The following is a 22793-nucleotide window of genomic DNA, read 5'->3' as shown; positions in this document are numbered from 1 at the left end:
GTATTAGTCCATTCTCATACTGCTATAATGAACTTCTTGACCAGGTGCAGTGGCTCATGCCTGTAATCCCAGTACTTTGGGAGGCTGAGGCAGGTGGATTACCTGAGGTCAGGAGTTCAAGACCAACCTGGCCAACGTGATGAAACACCATCTCTACTAAAAATACACAAAAATTAGTTGAGCATGGTGGCAGGCACCTGTAATCTCAGGACTTGGGAGGCTGAGGCAGGAGAATCGCTTGAACCTGGGAGGCAGAGGTTGCAGTGAGCGGAGACCGGGCCGTTGCACTCCAGTTTCTTTAGGCAACAAGAGCGTTTTTTTTTTTTTCCATCTCAAAAAAAAAAAAACCTTCCCAAAACTGAGTAATTTATAAAGGAAAGAGGTTTAATTGACTCACAGTTCTCATGGCAGAGGAGGCCTCAGGTAACTTATAATCATTGCAGAAGGAAGAGCAAGCACCTTATTCACAAAACAGCTAGAGCGAGACCAGAGCAAGCAGACAGAAACTACCAAACACTTATAGAACCATCAGATCTCGTAAGAACTCACTCGCTATCACGAGAATAGTATGGGGGAAATCACCCCCCTGATTCAATTACCTCCCACCAAGTTCCTCCCTCAACACCTGGGGATTACAATTCAAGGCTGGGCACAGTGGCTCCCACCTGTATTCCCAGCACTTTGGAAGGCAACGTGGGCGGACCACCTGAGATCAGGAGTTTGAGACCAGCCTGGCTAACATGGTGAAACCCCATGTCTACTAAAAATACAAAAATTAGCTGGGCACGGTGGTGGGCGCATGTAATCCTAGCTACTGGGGAGCTGAGGCAGGAGAATTTGCTTGAACCTAGGAGATGGAGGTTGTAGTGAGCAGAGATCACACCATTGCACTTTAGCCTGGGTGAAATTTGGGTGGGGACAGAGCCAAACCATATCAACACTTCTTTTTTCTTTCTTTCTTTCTTTCTTTCTTTTTTTTTTTTTTTGGTAACAGTCTTGCTCTGTTGCCCAGGCTGGGATACAGTGGAGTGATCTCGGATCACTGCAACCTCCACCTCCTGGGTTGGAGTGATTCTGGTGCCTCAGTCTTCCAGGCGCCATCATGCCCAGCTAATTTTTGTATGTTTAGTAGAGATGGGGTTTTGCCATGTTGACCAAGCTAGTCTCGAACTCCTGATGTCAGGTGATCTGCCCACCTCGGTGTCCCAAAGTGCTGGAATTACAGGTGTGAGCCACCATGCCCAGCCCATATTAATAAAAAATGAAAATACATCCATTCATGGGCTGCAGCAAAAGGAGTGTTTAGAGGAAAATTGATAGCATCAAATGCAGATATTAGAAAAGAAGAAAGATCTATAGTCAGCACTCTAGGTTCCCACCTTAGGAAACTAGAAAAAGAAAAGTAAATTAAATCCAAAGTAAGCAGAAGAAAAGAAATAATAAAATTAGAGAGAAATCAATGAACTTGAAATCAGTAGAGAAAAACAAAGAAACCAAAAGCTGATTCTTTGAAAAGATCAGCCTCTGGCCAGTCTGACAAAGACAAAAAGAGAGAGTATGCAAATCACTAATATCAGAAAGAGAAATGAAATGAAACAGATGGCATGGACAAGCTGAAAGACCCAGAATAGCCAACCACATTGAAGCAGAACCAAGTCACAGGACTGACCCTACCCAACCTGTATAAAGTTGTATGGCTGGTATAAAGCTACAGTAATCCAGACAGTGTTGTATTATGGGCTGTATAAAGCTACAGTAATCCAGACAGTGTTGTATTATGGGCTGTATAAAGCTACAGTAATCCAGACAGTGTTGTATTATGGGCTGTATAAAGCTAAGTAATCCAGACAGTGTGGTATTATGGGCTGTATAAAGCTAAGTAATCTAGACAGTGTGGTATTATGGGCTGTATAAAGCTACAGTAATCCAGACAGTGTGGTATTATGGGCTGTATAAAGCTACAGTAATCCAGACAGTGTGGTATTATGGGCTGTATAAAGCTAAGTAATCCAGACAGTGTGGTATTATGGGCTGTATAAAGCTAAGTAATCCAGACAGTGTGGTATTATGGGCTGTATAAAGCTACAGTAATCCAGACAGTGTGGTATTATGGGCTGTATAAAGCGACAGTAATCCAGACAGTGTGGTATTAGTGACAGAACAGATGAATGCAATAGAATAGGGAGTTCACAAACGGGCCCACATAAGTGTAGTCAACTGATGTTCACAAGAGGCAATGGCAGCACAGTGGAGAACAGATCAACGAATGGTTGTGGAACGACGGGATTTAAGTCGAAACGGATTTTTTTTTTTTTTTGAGAGAGAGAGTCTCACTCTGTCACTCAGTCCTAAGTGCAGTAGCACAGTCTCGGCTCTCAGCCTCTCAAGTAGCTGGGATTACAGGCATTTGCCAATGCACTCGGCTAATTTTTGTATTTTAGTAGAGATGGGGTTTCACCATGTTGGTCAGGCTGGTCTCAAACTCATGACTTCGGAAGATCCACCCACCTCAGCCTCCCAAAGTTCTGGGATTACAGACATGAGCCAACGGGCCTGTCCAACATTTTTAATTTTAAAAATCAACTGAAGGTGGGGTGTGGTGGTTCATTGCCTGTAATCCCAGGACTTCGGGAGGCCAAGGCTCATCTGAGGTCAGGAGTTTGAGATAAGCCTGGCCGACATGGTGAAATCCCGTCTCTACTAAAAATACCCAGAAATTAGCTGAGCGTGGTGGCGTGCACATGTAGTACGAGCTATTCCGGAGGCTGAGGCGGGAGAATGGCTTGAACCCAGGAGGCGGAGGTTGTTGCAGTGAGCAGAGATTGTGCCATCGCATTCTAGCCTGAGCGACATAGAGAGGAGACCCTGTCTTAAAAGAAGAAAGAAAGAAAGGAGGGGGGGGGGGGAGAGGGAAAGAGAGCGAGAGAAGAGAGAGGAGAGAGAAAGAGAAAAGAAAGAAAAGAGAGAAAGGAAGAAGAAAGAAAGAAAAGTAAAGAAAGAAAGAAGGGAGGGAGGGAAGGAAGGGAGAGAGTGAAAGAGAAAGAAGGGAAGAAACAAAGGAAGAAAGAAAAGGAAAATTTAAGTGTGTTTAATGTAAAAGTGAAAACACAGCCTTTACGCAGGGAACACCACAAGATGTAATGTTTTTATTTGATAGGTGGAAAGTTCATTCATGAAATCTTTTTCTAAATTTGAAAAAATAATCTTTAAAATGGACGTATCTTCTTTTTAAAATTGTTAATTGCTTCTTTTAAAGCTAATGAACTAATCGAAAAATACCAATGATCCTTACGATGATTCCATGCGTTTTACTGAAAATAATTTTGTCTTAAGAGGATTGTTCAAAATGATTCGCTGTGGGAGTCAAGAGGCCGGTCCCCCACTGCTGAGCCTGGAAAGGCAAAGAGCCCCGAGGCTGCGCTCCCCGCTCTCCCCGCGCCCTTCGCGTCGGGTCTGGCCCCACCGGCAGAGCCTGGGATCCGCTGTATGGCCCAGGGCGGGGGTCCTGGGCTGCCCCTGCTGAGAAGCCAGGCGCGCGTCCAGCCCCCGGGCGTCTCTCCGAGGCTCTGTGCGCCTCATTCCTCCACGGCATCGCTTTTTATTTATTATTATTATTATTATTATTATTTTAGACGGAGTTTCGCTCTTGTTACCCAGGCTGGAGTGCAATGGCGCGATCTCGGCTCACCGCAACCTCCGCCTCCTGGGTTCAGGCAATTCTCCTGCCTCAGCCTCCTGAGTAGCTGGGATTACAGGCACGCGCCACCATGCCCAGCTAATTTTTTGTATTTTTAGTAGAGACGGGGTTTCACCACGTTGACCAGGATGGTCTCTATCTCTTAACCTCGTGATCCACCCGCCTCGGCCTCCCAAAGTGCTGGGATTACAGGCTTGAGCCACCGCGCCCGGCGGCATCGCTTTTTAAAAGGATAATTGCTCATTATGTATTTTTAAATTTTAGCTTCCATGGACAGAATGTTTCCCTTTCTGTTTAGAGGGGGGTTCCTACCTCCTTCCAGAATAGCTCAAGGTGCCCAATGCACTTTGAAACAAAACCGCTTGATAACAGGGGCTCAGGACTATGGCGAAAACGCCAGAAAAGCTTCCTAAACAGCTCAAACAAAGCCACACAAACCTTGGAAAGCTCAAGAAAAGCATCGTGGGTGACACCAGGATCTGGGACTTTATTTATTTATTTATTTTAAAAGAGGGTCGTTGGGAAGGAAAAGGGGGAGATCCCGGGTAAGGGAAACGCGCGCTCCCTCCACGGGGAACCGAGGCAGGGAGAATCGCGCCAGTGCTGCGCGGGGGGAGTTGGGGGGGGGCGTCCGAGACCACCGAACCCCGGGGACTCCTGATGGAGGAGGCACTGAATTCCGAAGGGTCCCCGACCACCCTCTCTGGGTCGTTTCTTCCTTCCTAAGAGGACGCGCCCCTCTCGCTCCAGACGCCCTGGCCCTGGAGACTGAGGCCCCGCCGGGTGCACTGTTGGAGTCTTGATGGATGACATTGATGGACGCGGCTGATGCTGAGTTTCCATGCAAATCACCCACAATGCTTTGAGCAGGGTTGCCCGAGCTCCTTTAATGCCACCGAAGACAGAAAGACCTTTTGCTTACAAAGCCGATGTGTTTAATAGTTTTATTTTTTAAACATATACTTTATATTTGGGGCGTATTTATATATATTTTTTTAACACCTGTGAATAGTCACCATAACTGTGAAAGAGATGGAACTTTTGAGGCTTATATATATAGCAGCAGCCGCTTCTGTTTCGGCTGGTCCGAGTGCAGTGGTGTTTACAACTAATTGATCACAACCAGTTACAGATTTCTTTGTTCCTTCTCCACTCCCACTGCTTCACTTGACTAGCCTTTTGCTGCGAATTTGGGGTGGGGAAGCATTTTCTGTTCCCCACTATGGAAAAGCCAAGTATTAGACCCTGCCTGAGGGTTTTGTTAAACACATCGCTACTTGCCAGTGAAGATGACTAGTGGACAGAGCACAATGAGTGTTTTTAGGAGCCTGGCATGGTCCATGTTGAAAAGGGAGGTCCCCTTGTCTCTGAATTTTACCTTGAGAATAAGGAGAACCATAGCTTTAGGTGACCTAAGCAATGAACCATGTCTCACCCACCTCCTTACCCACGGTGTCAGACATGAAGGGGAATCCAGGAGAGGCCAAAGGTCTGCAGAGTGCAGTGGTAACAGAGCAAGTTCTGCAAGTTCCAAAGTAACGTGTACAGCATAATTCTATTTCACACTACAAAGGAAAACACTTTGCACATCTGTGCATAAGCTTGTCTGTGTTAATACAGTATCAGCAAGATCAAAGATGAAGGAAATCCCAAACTGTTAACCTAGAAATGATGCAGATGTGATATATCACAGGGTAGGGAAACTGCTCACCTCGGACGCCATGGTTCCTGGTATTATCTCTAAGACCTGGATCCACCAAGCTTTGCTTTTCTTGTGAAACATAAAGATTTCGGTATTGGAAAATATCCCCTTTCTCTTCGCAAATGTTGCGCTATTGCAAATCAAAATTATTTTGGTTTCAAACTACTGTGTGTGCAATGATAGTAGGATATAGTGTGCCATATTTGGAACATACTTATATAAAAAGCTACATACACTAGTGTTCAAATTTACCAGGCATCCTGTATTTCACCTGGCAACCCTATCTTATTCAAATACATCTTAGGAGAGAACTAATGCCAAATTCTTTTCTTCCTCAAGTTATCATATTACTCTGAGCTGGCCTTATAGTTGCACTGGGCATTCATTATTGCTTTGCAGATATTATCTGATTAGGAAGCTTCTGGAGATAGGGTACATATGTCATCAAGACTAATAGAATTGTACAGTCCCATATTTGTGGAATGAAATCTGCCTAAGTCAGAGAAATTTACTCTGCTCTTGCGTTTGTTCATTTCATAGTGTCCATATTAACAGTTATTTCACCATCAATTACACACTTTTTTCTCTCTCTCGCTCTCCCACCCTCCTAACTATCCATCCATCAGTCTTTTAGTTTTTAGCAATGTTTCTGCTGACTGGAATAGTACAGCAATGGGTTTCATGGCTTCGTTGCCATTGTTTGGTTGCTGGTTTTTCTTTGCGGGGTAGCAGAGAGAATACTCTTGGGGAAGAAAGGTTATTCTGGCTCTGCAAGTAATGAAGTCAGTGGCTGGCACTCAGCTGTTTATATGATCTCTCTCAGAACCTCGGTTTCTTCATTTGTAAAACGGTAATGTCTGTCAAACTAACCTAACTGGGTTGCAAAAAATATTAAATGAAATAAGTCATATGAAAATACCCTGTACCTTATAAAATACAAATGTATTCCTTTGCAAATATAAAATGGCGACTATGACCAATAGACTGTTACTCTATTGCAGTATCATTTAATTGCCATTATTCCTGAGATACAGTGACAGTCCTGTGTTAACAGCTGGTGCAAGATCATAGCATCATCAGCTGGCTTGAACAATCACTGTAGTTAAGACATGTCTATTACCTGAGAAGCAGCAAGCTAGCTGTACAGGAAACGGCTCAGGACTTAGATTGAGAAGACTCACAGAGAGCCCTTGGTCTCTGTAAGTCTTGGCTTCCTGAGGGTAATGCTCCTAGTGACTCCTTTACCTCTCTTGTTGGATCGCCTTAAGACTGAAACAAGAAGATAAACATGGAAGCTCTTGGGAAACCCACATGTGTCTTCAAGGTGCCTTGAGTTACTTGCAGCTATAAGAACAAACTAAGTATTCTATTGTTATATACATATTTGTGGCAGTCCACAATCTTATCAAACAACACTTTGCCTCTGAGGCTGTTAGGAATGTATACTTCCATGTCGTGAAGCAGGAAAAATCAGTGAATGACCCTTTGTTTCTGATGAGGAGGCAGCTGTATGGCTTTCTTAAGGTTACACAAGAACCTAAGGGCTGGACCGGGATTGGAAAGTGGCTCTGCTGCATCAGGTGGCAGTCCCACAATGTACTCTGCCCTCTTCCGCCTTCTTCTCTATATTCAAGTTCTTGGACTTGGTTTCTCTTCCTTCAAAATGCTTTCTCTCTGATAATATTCACATCTCTTAGTTTCAAAACTTAACAGAAAGAGATAAAGATAAAATAAAAATAAAAATAAAAAACAACAGGATTGTCAACTTTTAAATGTCTCTTTTGTCCATTGAATGTTGTATCATCAAATACCAGTCTTTCAACATTTAAAAATCCTGCCCTGGTGCGGTGGCTCATGCCTGTAATCCCAGCACTTTGGGAGGCTGAGATGGGAGGATCACTTGAGGTCAGGAGTTCAAGACCAGCCTGGCCAACATGGTGAAACCCCATTTCTACAAAAATTAGCCAGGTGTAGTGGCATGAGCCTATAGTTCCAGCTACCCAAGAGGCTAAGGCAAGAGAATCACTTGAACCCAGGAGCTGCAGTGACCCTAACCCTAACCCTAACCCAGGGAGTTGCAATGACTCAAGATCACGCCACTGCACTCCACTCCAGGTGAGAGTGAGACTCTGTTTCAGAAAAGAAAAAAAAAAGCCCTATTCATCATCATCCCATTTCCTGTCTTTGATCTCTTAGGACATACTAATACTATCTTCTCAATAATTGGTCCTTAGCATCTATTACTATTTCTTTGATTACAGTTTCTTTTTTCTTTTTGTCTGTAATGGGTTTTCCCAGATTTACTGTTTGTTTCTGGAAGAAAAGGATGGTATTTCCCTTGCTTTCTTCCCCACCCCCGCCCCGGCCCCTGCATTCCATGCTCTTATCTCAATGATAGAAACAAAATATTGCTATTTGGTGATGCTGACTTTCAACCTTTTAAAATTGAGATGATGGAAATAAGAACCAACGAAAGGCAAGAGGGTGGCAACTCTGTAAAAGACTAGTCAAGTGCAGTAGTGAGAAGGGGGGAAAGAGTAGAACAAGGAGTTCGATCTGTAACTGACTGTGAACAATCAATTGAGATAACTCACTACCTTCGGACCAGCCAACAGCCCCTGCTACTGCTCCGACTATTTAAAGTCTCCAAATCTGTTCATTTTTACCTTACAGTGATATTTTAGTTTCCATTTATTGATGACTATATTTACAGTATAGATGATATACATCCTCTAAGAATTCTCCAGCACATCTATTTATCAATAGATGGAAAACATACTAAACAACAAGAATCAGCAGTGTTGCTAAGAATCCTGGGAAAGAGACATGCAAAATTAGCATCTCGTCATCAGGGCGTTTCTCTCCTCAGGTCCTGTTTGTCTTGAGTGGCTCAGCCGCCACAAGGTCCGGGAGAGCCACCCAATCTGCAATGGCCTCCTTTATCTGTTTGCTGTGTGACCCTCAGAACAGCTCTGTGGGACCTGGAGGAAGCTGTGAGTCCTACAGATAGTCTGTGCTTCCTGAGTCGGTAAATCCCACTAAGTGCCACTATGTGGAGGCTGACACTTTCCCATCTCACTGAGTCAGTCAGTTCCCTACAGAGGTGCTTCCCCCATTGCCCAAGATCCCTGCCTCCTCCCTAAACCCCAACTGATAGAACCACCACCCCAGGAACATGAAGGGGAAGCATCTGAAATGCCCAAAGATCTGGGATTGCTCCTGAGGACTTTGGAATCTAAAGGGACAAAAGGCAGAAGCAGAAAGTCCGAAGTAAAGATGACTAAGAAAAGGCAAGTGGAAAAGATTTCTGTGAAAGTGTCAGAGGCAAAGCGCTAAAAGACCTGAAACTCACGACAAAAACAAAGAACAGCAAAAATACAGTAGGGATGTGTCTGGAGCAACAAGGATCGGGCTGCTCCTGGGGCAGCAGAGTTCACAGCTCTGTTTTACTCCTGATGAAGGGTCTTCCTCCTGCAGCAACAAGTAGACGCTACTGTAAAGGTGCAGGCAAGGGGAGGGGAAAGGCAGCAGCTGCCCAATGGAATTCACATCTTCAAGGCCTGAGAAAGTGTGCCCCTGGGTGCCCCAAGCCGATGGAAAAGCAGGATCACTGACGATGTTTGACTCCTCCTGGTACCTAGCACAGTACCTGGAACACAGCAGGTGCTATGTAAATGTGCTGAGTGAATGAATGAATGAATGAATGCAATCGAGGAGAATGAAGAACCCCAGAAAACTAGACATGGTAAGATGTTGTCCTAATTTTCAAAAGAGGGGAAAATGAGAGTGAGAGTTTCATAAATGACACTCTCTAAACAATGTTGCTCTGTAGCAAAATTCTAGAATGGATTATTTTAAGAACAAGGCAGGTATACATTGGAAGCCAACTTGAAATTAATAAGAAAAAGTTGTGCACCAGAACAGCTTTATTTCTTTTTTTTCTTCTTCTTTTTATTTTTCCAGATGTTCAAAGGCCTCCACACATTGACTTCCGCCTTGCCTTCCACCACCAGCTCCAAGACACCTGAAGACCGTCTTAAACCAGCGATTCCCTGAGCCTGTTCTGTGCTGGTTCCTCTAAGCTTGCTCTGTCCTCTCTCCAAGACTTGGTGATTTGGGCCTGATTATCTTTGACTTTTGTTATCTATAACTTACAATGTGTTTTGTGAGCAGTTTAATAGATAAGAAAGAAATGCTTGTTTTGGGGAGGGACTCAGAAAGTCACCAATACAAAGTTGTTGCTGTTTTTTTTCTGAGACGGAATCTTGCTCTGTCGCCCAGACTAGAGTGCAGTGGCATGATCTCGGCTCACTGCAACGTCCACCTCCCAGGTGCAAGCAATTCTCCTGCCTCAGCCTCCCAAGTAGCTGGGATTACAGGCACCTGCCACCGCACCCAGCTACTTTTTGTATTTTTAGTACAGATGGGGTTTCACTGTGTTGGCCAGGCTGATCTTGAACTCTGATCTCGTGATCCACCCACCTTGGCCTCCCAAAGTGCTGGGATTACAAGTGTGAGCAGCTGCGCCCGGTCTGTTTTTATTTGTAATTGCACAGCATGATTTTACTAAGTTGTTTATGCCTCTTATCTCTGTCTTTGATTGGGCTGGGGGTGATCTAGTCCAGTGAGGGGACTGGAAGTCCACTCAGTGGCCAGGCTCAGAGGCAGTGGATGGGGATTAGGGCCACTCTTGGAGAGGATGTTTCTGGGGCTGTTTCCTGGCCAGATCCTACCTCACCTGTTTCCAACAACCACATGAAGGAAGACACCGAAGCTGACTAATCAAATTGACTGATGACACAATAGGTGTCATCATACGAGTGAGAATCCAGCAGGCACTAGAGGTGGACAGTGCAGGCTGCAGCCACATGAGCTCGGCTTGAGTCCTAGTTTTCACCACCTACCAGCTAGCTATCGCTGTGCAGTCGCTTACCTTGCTTGAGCCTTGGTTTCTCCATCTAGAAAATGGTCATAATCAAAGTATCTTACTGGGTGTTGGGAAGATTAAATGAGAACCCATGTAGAGTTTGCTGGCACATTAAAAAAATTCCTATAAGAATGTTAGCTTAGGGGCCGGGCGCGGTGGCTCAAGCCCGTAATCCTAGCACTTTGGGAGGCCGAGGCGGGTGGATCACGAGGTCAAGAGATTGAGACCATCCTGGTCAAAATGGTGAAACCCCGTCTCTACTAAAAATACAAAAAATTAGCTGGGCATGGTGGCGCGTGCCTGTAATCCCAGCTACTCAGGAGGCTGAGGCAGGAGAATTGCCTGAACCCAGGAGGCAGAGGTTGCAGTGAGCCGAGATCACGCCATTGCACTCCAGCCTGGGTAACAAGAGCGAAACTCTGTCTCAAAAAAAAAAGAATGTTAGTTCAAAAAAAAAGAAAGAAAAAAGCATTCTTCGTAGAATAAAGAAAATAATGACAAAAAAAGAATGTCAGCTCTCCTTTTGTATGGCAAAAGGAACAGTCAGCAGAGTAAACAGACAACCCACAGAGTGGGAGAAAATCTTCACAATCTATCTATACGACAAAGGACTGATATCCAGAATCTACAATGAACTCGAACAAATTAACAAGAAAAAATCCCATCAGAAAGTGGGCTAAGGATATGAATAGAAAATCCTCAAAAGAATATATACAAAAGGCCAACAAACATATGAAAAAATGCTCAACATCACTAATCATCAGGGAAATGCCAATCAAAACCACAATGCGATACCACCTTACTCCCGCAAGAAAGCCCGTATTCAAAAAATCAAAAAATAATAGATGCTGTGTGGATGTGGTGAAAAGGGAACACTTCTATTTTTTTTTTTTTTTTTGAGTCAGAGTCTCACTCTGTCACCAGGCTGGAGTGCAATGGTGCCATCTCGGCTCACTGCAACCTCCACCTCCTGGGTTCAAGTGATTCTCCTGCCTCAGGCTCCAGAGTAGCTGAGATTACAGGCGCAGGCCACCATGCCTGGCTAATTTTTTTATTTTTTAGTAGAGACGGGGTTTTACCACGTTGGTCAGGCTGGTCTCGAACTCCTGACCCCGTGATATGCCCACCTTGGCCTCCCAAAGTGCTGGGATTACAGGCATGAGCCACAGCACCCAGAGAAAAGGGAACACTTCTACACTGCTGATGGGAATGTAAACTAACACAACCATTGTGGAAAACAGTGTGGAGATCCTTAAAGAACCAAAAGTAGAACTACCATTGGATCCAGCAATCCCACTACTGGTATCTACCCAGAGGGAAAAAAGTCATTATATGAAAAAGTGACTTGCACATACATGTTTATAGCAGCACAATTCACAATTGCAAAAACACGGAACCAGCCCAAATGCCCAGTAATCAATGAGTGGATAAAGAAACTGTGGTATATATATACACAGTGGAATACTACTCAGCCGTAAAAATGAATTAATTAATGGCATTTGCAGCAACTTGGATAGGACTGGAGACTATTATTCTAAGTAAAGTAACTCAGGAATGGAAAATCAAACATTTTATGTTCTCACTCATAAGTGGGAGCTAAGCCATGGGGATGCGAAAGCGTAAGAATAATACAGTGGACTTCAGGAACTTGGGGGGAAAAGGGTAGGAGGGGTGTGAAGGATAAAAGGCTAAAAACTGGATTTGTATATACAGCTCCAGTGATGGGTGCACATCAAAATCTCACAAATCACCATTAAAGAACTTACTCATGTAACCAAATACCACCTGTTCCCCAAAAACCTATGGAAATGGAAGAGTAAAAAAAACTAAAGCCTGGGCACGGTGGCTCAAGCCTGTAATCCCAGCATTTTGGGAGGCAGAGGCAGGTGGATCACCTGAGGTCAGGGGTTCAAGACCAGCCTTGCCCAACATGGCAAAACCCTGTCTCTAACTATAAATACAAAAATGAGTTGGGTGTGGTGGTGCACACTTAACTAATTTTTGTATTTGTAGTAGAGACCGGGTTTTTAGTAACTAATCCCAGCTACTCAGGCAGCTGAGGTAGGAAAATTCCTTGAACCTGGGAGGCAAAGGTTGCAGTGGACCAAGATCATGCCACTGCACTCCAGCCTGGGAGACAGAGCCAAACTCCATTTCAACAACAACAACAACAACAACAAAAATTTAAAAAAGAATGTTAGCTATCAGGGTTCAGAATCATTTTTCCTGGCTGAATGGACACAAGCCAACGAGAAACCAACAGACATAAACTAGAAAGGTAACAGACAAATTATCAGAGCCGAAGTTTCCCTTTCTGTTTAAAAATACAAACAACACCAATGACAAATCTGAGCAAGTACCAGATAAGAGAATCCCACGCAGTAAAAATGCAAATACTTGTGTAGCTTCACAGAAGGCTGTCATTGTCCCCAAGTTCTGTACTCATTGGGTGGAACCCAGGACCCAGGGTCAGTTTGGGGTCCCATATTTTAAAAAAGACATCAATAAAGGAAAGCCCGCTCAGGGCAAGGTGAGCAAGATGGTGACACACACTTCCTCCATGTGAATGATTCTTGACTTTGCAAAAATGCTTTCAACTAACGGTTTGGTGGTTCCTCAAAAAGTTAAATACAGAATTACCATATGACTCCAAACTTCCACTCCTAGGTATATACCCCAAAGAGCAGAAAATATGTCCACACACAAGTCCGAGAACAAATGTTCACAGCAGCACTATTCACAACAGCCCAAATGTGGACACAACCCATGCGTCTGCTGATGCAAGAATGGATAAACTATGGTGGGATGCATTTATAATGGAATGTGATTCATCTATAAAAAGAAAGGATGGGCCGGGCGCGGTGGCTCACGCCTGTAATCCCAGCACTTTGGGAGGCCGAGGCAGGTGGATCATGACGTCAGGAGTTTGAGACCAGCCAGGCCAATATGATGAAACCTCGTCTCTACTAAAAATACAAAAAGTAGCTAGGTGTGGTGGCGTGTGTATGTAGTCCCAGCCACTCGGGAGGTTGAGACAGAAGAAATGTTTCAAGGTCCCAACCTTGGCATTGTGGGGCTGTGCCAATGAAGCTCCTGGGGCGCCCACAGAAAGGGTCATGTAACTGACAATCCTCAGCACAGCCAGGCCTGGAGCACTTGTAGGGTGTGGGGCATGGGACTGGCACCACTCTGACCCTACCGTGTGTGAGTCACTCCTTGCCTCCTCATCTGTTACTGCCCTGGATCAGCGGGAAATAAACCAGGGACAAAACCAAAACCCAAACCCAGGGGAATGATACTTAAAATTGTGCAAATACCAAAACCTGGAATGAAGTCCTGGCTTTTCCTTCTGCCTCATGTGAACATCCATCTGGAGAGTGAGCTGGAAATCAAGTGTCTCCGTGCTTGAGACCCTCCAGCCTTCATTATTATTTTTTTTAATTTGAGTGCTGACCGACAGTAATCCAGCCTTTAAATTGTGAAAATAAAACTAAGTAACAATAGGCCAGTTGCAGTGGTTCATGCCTGTAATCCCAGCACTTTGGGAGGCTGAGGCAGGGGGACCACTTGAGGCCAGGAGTTCAAGACCAGCCTGACCAACATGGCAAAACCCCTGTCTATTAAAAATACAAAAATTAGCCAGGCATGGTGGCTCACGCCTGTAGTCCCAGCTACTTGGGAGGCTGAGGCAGGAGAATTGTTTGAACACAGGAGGCGGAGGTTGCAGTGAGCCGAGATCGTGCCACTGCCCTCTAGCCTGGGCAATAGATGGAGACTCTGTCGTAAATAAATAAAACTAAGTGACAATAAAAAACAAAGGGTGTCCCAGAGTTTCCAGGGTCCCATGGGGGAGCTGGGACCTTCACACACAGCTGGAAAGGGCCTGGGGACTGAGCTGCCTGCTACAGCCGGGGCCTCACCAGGGTTGTGTCGAAACTATGCCCTGTGCAATCAGACCTGCAGGGCTGGTCCCAACTTGATCTGCTTTTCCTGGTCCAGGTCACCGCACAGGCTGGAGTGGTCTTCAGAGTGAAATGGGCGCACCTGGATGCTCCCTGCTCAGGCCCTGAGATTGCAGCTCTTGGCCCCTGTGGGTCATGTAACTGACACCTCTCAGAACAGCCAGGCCCGGAGCACTGGGTCTCACACCAGCACCCAAGAGATGCTGAAGCCCGTGGCCCCTCCCTCCCTGGGGACCTTGGTTGATGGCTTGGCTACTTTTTTTTAATCTCTCAAAACACAAAGGGTCTGCCCACGCACTTTCCCCACGGTCCCCCCGGCGAGCTGCCATCTACCATTCTACAGGTTGCTGACTGTGGGGACAGGCACTTTCACACTTCAGGGCGATTTTTCGGTGTTCCCCGTGATTATAGAACCCACATTGTCTCGGGCAGCATTCACTAAGTCATAAATAACTGAAAACTATAAAAAGATCCATCCTCAGCCTTCTCTGGAATTTGAATGGCCTTGGCCTGGCCTGACTGCCTCCTGTTCATGGCCTCAGTGTCTGGGTTTTCTCTTAAAGATTTCATCCTTTTTTTCTTTTTCTTTTCTTTTTTCTTTTTTTTTTTTGAGACGGAGTTTCACTCTTGTTACCCAAGCTGGAGTGCAATGGCACAATCTCGGCTCACTGCAACCTCCACCTCCTGGGTTCAGGCAATTCTCCTGCCTCAGTCTCCTGAGTAGCTGGGATTACAGGCAGGCGCCACTATGCCCAGCTATTTTCTTGTATTTTTAGTAGACACGGGGTTTCACCATGTTGACCAGGATGGTCTCGATCTCTTGACCTCGTGATCCACCCACCTCGGCCTCCCAAAGTGCTGGGATTACAGGCGTGAGCCACCGCGCCTGGCGCATCCTTCTTTTCAAAAGGAGGATACCTCTGTCCCCATCTGTTTTCCTTACAAGTAGAGCCTCCTAGGGTCAGAGAGAAGGCTCACAGGTACCAGCTAGGTCCCCTTTGACAGGGTCAAGAGACATTCCCCTCACCTCCAACCTGGTCCTGGGCCAGCCACCTTGCCTCAGTTGGGAAAGTTTTCTAGACAGCCTTTCTGAAGATCTAGGGATTCCTTACCTGAACTCCTATGGGATAAGTGTGTACTGCAAACAGCCCCTCTGGAGAGCACGGGCCCCTGCTTTACCTGGTTTGGTTTTCACCAAGAGGAGGGGATCTGGGAAAGAGGGGCTGAGGCAGTAGAGCTACTGTGATCAGTGTTATTGTTTCCGAGCCACATGAGCAGGGGCAGGAGCCTGGCAGCCACAAGGTCACAGCATTTAGGCACCTAGGCTGGTGGCAGCAAAGGGGAAAGGTAGAGTCTACACCTTGTGCTAACTCAGTAGAGAGCCTTGAACTCTCAAGGCATTGAAATGGAACATACTCAGCAAACAGCCAACCCCATGCAGGTTTTTAAATTATGTTTATTATTAGAGACTGGGGTCTGGCTATGTTGCCTATGCTGGACTCAAACTCCTGGGCTCAAGTGATCCTCTCACTCTGTCACTCAGGCTACAGTGCAGTGACACAATCTCAGCCCACTGCAACCTCCGCCTCTTGGATTCAAGCAATTCTCATGCCTCAGCCACCAGAGTAGCTGGGACTACAGGCGCATGCCACCACACGTGGCTAAGTTTTGTATTTTTAGTAGAGATGGGGTTTCACCATGTTGGCCAGGCTGGTCTGAACTCCTGGCCTCAAGTGATCCGCCTGCCTCGGCCTCCCAAAGTGCTGGGATTAAAGGCATGAGCCACCGCACCTGGCCAAACTCCCTCCATTTAAGGAAACTGAGAATTGGAGAAGAGATGGCCTTGCCCAAAGCCACAGAGCTGGCCAGGATACTTCCAAGTATTCAGAACTGCATGGGAGGTCAGATGCAGTGGCTCACGCCTATAATCACAGAGCTTTGGGAGGCTGAGGCGGGTAGATTATGTAAGGACAGCAGTTCGAGACCAGCCTGGCCAACATGGCAAAACCCTGTCTCTACCAAAAATTAGCTGGGCATGGTGGTGTGCACCTGTAATCCCAGCTATTCAGAAGGCTAAGGCAGTAGAATCGCTCGAATCTGGGAGGCAGAGGTTGCAGTGAGCCAAGATCGTGTTACTGCACTCCAGCCTGGGTGACAGAGTAAGACTCTCTCAAAAAAAAAAAAAAAAAGTGGCCACCAAGCACGAGGTGTAGCGGGTCTCTATGGTTTCTATAGGGTATGCTACTAACAGGTCAGAGAATGGGAAGGCTTCTGAGCAGGACAGCTCCTCCAGGCACTGTGTCGAGACGACCCATGACACAAGCACTGCAGCCCAGGCAAGGAACCGTTCTTGTGTTCCAACGCAGTTGAGGCATTTATGCTGTGCACGCAGTAATCCGGCCAGACCACCCTGAATGCAGCTCCAGGCTGGAATCTTCAGCTTTTCTAAGGGACCTCCTCCATTTTTAAACCTTTGTTACAATTGGGGCATCCTGTGTGCTGGATTGTTTCTTGGGGGTATAATCCTATGAGGAAAAAAAAGTGGGGCACTGACTTAGGTCAGACGCTTCTAACTAAATCCAGCCCTTAAGTGCCTTTCTTTGGCCCAGCCAGTGTTGATAAGACCATTTGAATCGGATCTGACACTGTAAAAATTTGGGTGATTTCACATGAAAATGCCTGGCTTTTCTTGAAAAACCAGAAGAATTTTTCAAGATTCACACCAGCAACAAATGCCTGGGGTCAAGCAGCTGCACCCACTTCAGGGGGACAGAGGACCTCAAGTGCACCCTGGTTGCCCCCACTCCCCACTTACCTTGCCTGCCAGGTCCCTTGAACGCTGTAGTTTCAACCTCTGGACTCCAGCGAACCCAGATGTCCATGAGTTCCGAGCAGGAGACTTTTGTAGCAGACTGGGGAGGGAGGATTCGAAGGCACGTTTTCAATTCAACCTGACCTGAGCCTACCCTTGCTGTTAATAGATGAGAAAAGCCAGAAAGAATAGACAGAAGGGAATGGGAAGAGTGGCTCATGTTTGTAATCTCAGCACTTTGGGAGGCCAAGGCGGGCAGATCACTTGAGCCCAGGTGTTTGAGACCAGCCTGGGCAACATAGTGAGACCCCATCTCTACGAAAAAAAAAATGCAAAACGTAGCCAGGTGTGGTAGGGCATGCCTGTAGGACCTGATACTTGGGAGGCTGAGTGGGAGGATTACCTGAGCCTGGGAGGCTGAGGCTGCAGTGAGCCGTGACCGTGTCACTGCACTCCAGCCAGGAGGAGAGACCCCCATCTCAAAAAATAAAAAATAAATAGAAGGACTCCTTTCCCATGATTCCTTCTCCAAGCTGCTTTCTAAAAAAACCCCTGCTGGCTCATGCCTGTAACCTCAGCACTTTGGGAGGCCGAGGCAGGCAGATTATTTGAAGTCCGGAGTTCAAGACCAGCCTAGTCAACAAGGTGAAACCCATCTCTATTAAAAACACACACAAAAAATTAGCCAGGCATGGTGGGGCATGCCTGTAATCCCAGCTACTCAGGAGGCTGAGGCACGAGAATTGCTTGAACCTGGGAAATGGAAGTTGTAGTGAGTTGAGATCATGCCACTGCACTCCAGCCTGGGTAACAGAGTGAGACTCTGTCTTTAAAAAAAAAAAAATAGCCAGGTGTGATGGCTCACACCTGTAATCCAGCACTTTGGGAGGCCCGAGGCAGGCAAACCATGAGATCAAGAGATGGAGACCATCCTGGCCAACATGGTAAAACCCCGTCTCTACTGAAAATACAAAAATTAGCTGGGTGTGGTGGCGCATGCCTGTAGTCCCAGCTACTCTGGAGGCTGAGGCAGGAGAATTGCTTGAACCCAGGAGGCGGAGGTTGCAGTGAGCCAAGAACGTGCCACTGCACTCCAGCCTGGCAACAGCAAGACTGTCTAAAAAAAAACACAACCTTCTCAGTTTTGACTTTTGAACTAGAGGTTTTTTTATTCTCTCTCTTCCACTGTCTCTCTAACCTAAGATGGGAACATGATGAATTCAAGAGCTGTGCTCATCTTGCCTTGTGCTGAGCCGAGTGAAAAGAGTGTGGAGCGAGGGGAGGGGAAGCCCTGGTTTAGGCAAGAGAGCCCCTTCCTTGTCTGGCCCCTCAAACCTGGGCTTCCCAAGAATCTACAGTTTTCCATTTATTCATTCAAAAGGCATTCAGTTACTGTTACTAAGCGCTGGCCCTGGGCAGCCTCCCAGTTTCACCTCTCACTATCTTTTTTCTTTTTTGGTGGGGACAGAGCCCTACTCTGTCATCCAGGTGGGATTGCAGTGGCTTGATCTTGGCTCACTGCAGACTCTGCCTCCCGGGTTCCAGCAATTCTCCTGTTTCAGCCTCCTGAGTAGCTGAGACTACAGGTGTCTGCCACCATGCCTGGCTAATTTTTGTATTTTTAGTAGAGACAGGGTTTTACCATGTTGGCCAGGCTGGTCTCAAACTACTGACCTGAGGTGATCCACTTGCCTTGGCCTCCTAAAGGGCTGGGATTACAGGAGTGAGCCACTGTGCCTGGCCCCACCTCTCACTGTTGCTTTCCAAGCCTTCTGCAAGATTTAAAAATACTAAAAGCTATACTGAATACTGAAAAAACACTAAATACACTCGTGTCACCTAATAACAGGAACATGTACTGAGAAATGCACTGTTAGCGATTTTGGCATTGTGGTACATCACACAGGTACCGCCTGCCACCACCCTGGCGGTACGGTATCGTGTAATGCTCCTGAGCTACGTAAGCATTTGGGTATCCATGCATAGAAAATGTCCAGTAAGAATATGGCATCAAAGATTAAAACAGTATGTCTGTAAAGGGCACTTTCTATGAATGGAGTTTGAAGGACTGGAAGTTGTTCTGGGGAGTCAGTGAGTGGTGAGTGAATGCGAAGGCCTAGGACTTTACCGTCCACTACTGTAGACTTTATAAACACTGCAAACTTAGGCCACACTAAATTCATTTTTATTTCTCTTTTTTTCCCATTCCAGAGGTGATGATAAATCCATTTTTAAAATACAGTAGCAGCCAGGTGCCATGGCTCATGCCTGTGATCCTACCACTTCGGAGGCCAAGGCGGGTAGATCACCTGAGGTCAGGAGTTCAAGACCAGCCTGGGCAACATGGTGAAACCCCGTCTCTACTAAAAATACAAAAATTAGTCAGGCATCGTGGCGGGCACCTGTAATCCCAGCTACTTGGGAGGCTGAGGCAGGAGGATTGCTTGAACCTGGGAGGCCGAGGTTGCAATAAGCAGGGATCATGCCATTGCACTCCAGCCTAGGTGACAGAGACTCTTGACTCAAAAAAAAAAAAAGATAAACTAAAATATGGAAATTTTGCTATGTTATGAAGGTTACATCGCTAAGTGAAAGGAAATTTTCAGCTCCACTATAATCTTATGGGACCGCTGTCAGAAATGTGGTCCATCATTGACAGAAATGTCATTCCTCAGTGTATGAGTGGACCTCTTTATTTATTTATTTAGGATGGAGTCTAGCTCTGTTGCTCAGGCTGGAGTGCAGTGTGTGATCTTGATTCACTGCAACCTCTGCCTCCCCGGTTCAAGCAATTCTCCTGCCTCAGCCTCCCAAGTAGCTGGGATTACGGTGCCTGCCACCGCACCCAGCTAATTTTTTTTTGTATTTTCAGTAGAGAGGGGGTTTTAGCATGTCGGCCAGGCTGGTCTCGAACTCCTGACCTTATGATCCGTCTGCTTTGGCCTCCCAAAGTGCTGGGATTACAAGCGTGAGCCACCGCACCCTTAATTCATCATAGTAGGAGTCAAAGCAGCATGTCCACTCAGGTTTGATCCCTTTGCTGCACCTGGGAGGGTCTGAGGTTGTATATCTGGTGGACAGGAGGGTCAGACTTGTCCATGGGGCTCCTAGAGACCCTGCTAGCTCACAGTTCTCACCCTAAGGCTGGCCCACCTTGAGGGACACCTTGGTACTTCCAGAGGCAGGTGTGTGTTCAGAAGACAGACAGCTGACAAGACTGTTAGGAGAGCTGGTCATTAGGGAGCTCCTGTTCTGTGGGATATGTGGTCAAAGTCAGGGACCTTGAAGTCAAAAGTCCTATCATCTCCTGGAGTGAGGCCCAGCCTGCCAGCGCCACAGGCTCTAAGAGGTTCTTCAACCAAGAACCCCATGGAAGTTTTGTTTGTTTGAGCTCAGTTTTTTCCCAAGCCAAATAACTCACAAAATTCTACTTTAGTGGAGCATGCATTAACTTCCTTCAGAAGGCTGGAACATGCTCTGGGAGCTGCTGGGGCCATGAAGGACACCAGTTCTGAGTTCTGTTCCCACCATACAGTTTACCCACCCTGTGGCTCTGGGGGAAATTCTTTCATCTCTGACCTCTGGTTCCTTTTCTATGAGGCAAGACCTGTCCTGCCTCCATCACATTGTAAAAAAAAAAGGTGGGATAGACATGTTTAAAAATGCAGCAACATTTTAAGTGGGAGATGAGTAAAATGTGTTATTCTAGTCCCTACTTTTGCAGATGCTGAAAAGTTTCATAAATGACAAAACCCTTCATTCAGAAACCTGGGTGTCTTATGTCTTCCCAGGTCCACTCACCCACCTGAGCAACTGATCAGCCTGAGAGCCCTGGAGATCCTGCCCCCCTGATCCCTGAGACCCAGTGGCCACCCACAATGCAGCCCGCCCTGGCTCCCTTGCTCCCGAGGGAGGTGCCACAGCAGTGAGAGTAGCTGGTGCTCACACCCCACCCAGCTCTGTTTGCTCCTCAGCCCCACATCCCCCCGCTTTCTAGCTGTAAAATGAACACAAGAACCTACCTCACAGGTCGCTGGAATGAGACAATCTGGCAATGCTCAACACAGGGTCTGGCTTTTGCTAAAGGCGAGATAAATGTTAACTGCTACTCTTGTTATCAGTGTCTATCTCATCACGTCACCTCCCTGCTTAAAACCATCAGTGGGCCGGGCACGGTGGCTCAAGCCTGTAATCCCAGCACTTTGGGAGGCCGAGGCGGGTGGATCACGAGGTCAACAGATCGAGACCATCCTGGTCAACATGGTGAAACCCCGTCTCTACTAAAAATACAAAAAATTAGCTGGGCACGGTGGCGCATGCCTGTAATCCCAGCTACTCAGGAGGCTGAGGCAGAATTGCCTGAACCCAGGGGGCGGAGGTTGTGGTGAGCCAAGATCGCTCCATTGCACTCCAGCCTGGGTAACAAGAGTGAAACTCCATCTCAAAAAAAAAAAAAAAAAAAATCAGTGATTCCCCACCAACTGAAACAAAGATCACTATCCTGAATCCAGGCCCCCCACACCTGGCCCTGCCACTCCGAACCTCAGCAACCCAGCCTCCCTGCACAGTGTTCCGTGCCACTGGTGAAGGAGACGGAGGGAAGTTTACCTCCTCCTCCTCCCAGCTCCTGAGGTAGCCTCTCCAGGCCTGCACCTGGGACACGGTCCCCTCTCTGGGCTCCCACGGCCCCGTACATACCTTCACCGTGGCACCGATTACGCTGGGCTCTCATCAACCTACTCTTGCCTAGGATAACACATACCCTTTCTCCTATCCTGTCTTTTGTAGGCAATATAAAGGGAGTTGACTCAGTTGTTCAAGACACTCCTGGGCTACCTGACCTCCAGAGGAAACACTTCAATTTCTGCCTCAGGGCCTTTGCACATGCAGGCCCCATGCCTGGAACATTTACTCCAGGTGTTTCCCAGACTTCAGTATGCCTAGGACTCTCCTGGGATCTTATAGGCAGAGTAATTCAGTAGGAACGGGGCCCAGCCTGAGACTCCACATTTCTGACAAACATCTGGGCACTCCTATTCTTTGCCCAGCTCAAGCCAACTCCTCTGGAGGGTCTTGGCTTAGCATCACTTCAGAGCAGGGCTTCTCTGACACACGAAGTGAGGCCACACTGCTGGTCCTCCCCACAGCGGGGCTGTCTTCCTCAGGGTCCTTTGCTCAGGGTCCTTTGAACCTGTGGGAGCCACTGGGAGAGGAACCACTTTGTTCTCATGGTACAGCACTGAATGAATGGGACTTCTGCTTCAAGAGGCAGTCTGAACCAGTGCCCCACCCAGGGTCACTCCTGATCTTTCTGGCAGTGTTGAGGGAAGGGCCTTGAAGAAAGGGCCCATAACCAGGACTGAGGGCCACCTGCTGTCCTGATATGAGGGAGGGGTGGAGACTTCTCATCACACAGGGAACTCTGAGGACACACAGAGCATAGCCCACCCACAACTCCCAGCCTCCCGGGGCCAGGGTTAACGTTACAGTGGGTAATTGGGTAAGTCCACCAAGGCTGTCCCTTCATGGGTGACCCAATGCTTTCTGCCTGCACCAACTGCAACACACACTCGTCACTGCTGCAAGAGCTGCTACCAGCATAAGGATTTTCACCCTTGCCACTCTTCAGCCAAAATTAGAAGCAGCTGAGTGATGGAGGTGTGGGGTGAGAATGGCAATGGCTTATCTCAAAC

This window comes from Callithrix jacchus, chromosome 11 (genome assembly GCF_049354715.1).
Source record: "Callithrix jacchus isolate 240 chromosome 11, calJac240_pri, whole genome shotgun sequence".
Taxonomy (NCBI): Eukaryota; Metazoa; Chordata; class Mammalia; order Primates; family Cebidae; genus Callithrix; species Callithrix jacchus.
Note: the sequence above shows the minus strand (reverse complement) of the source record.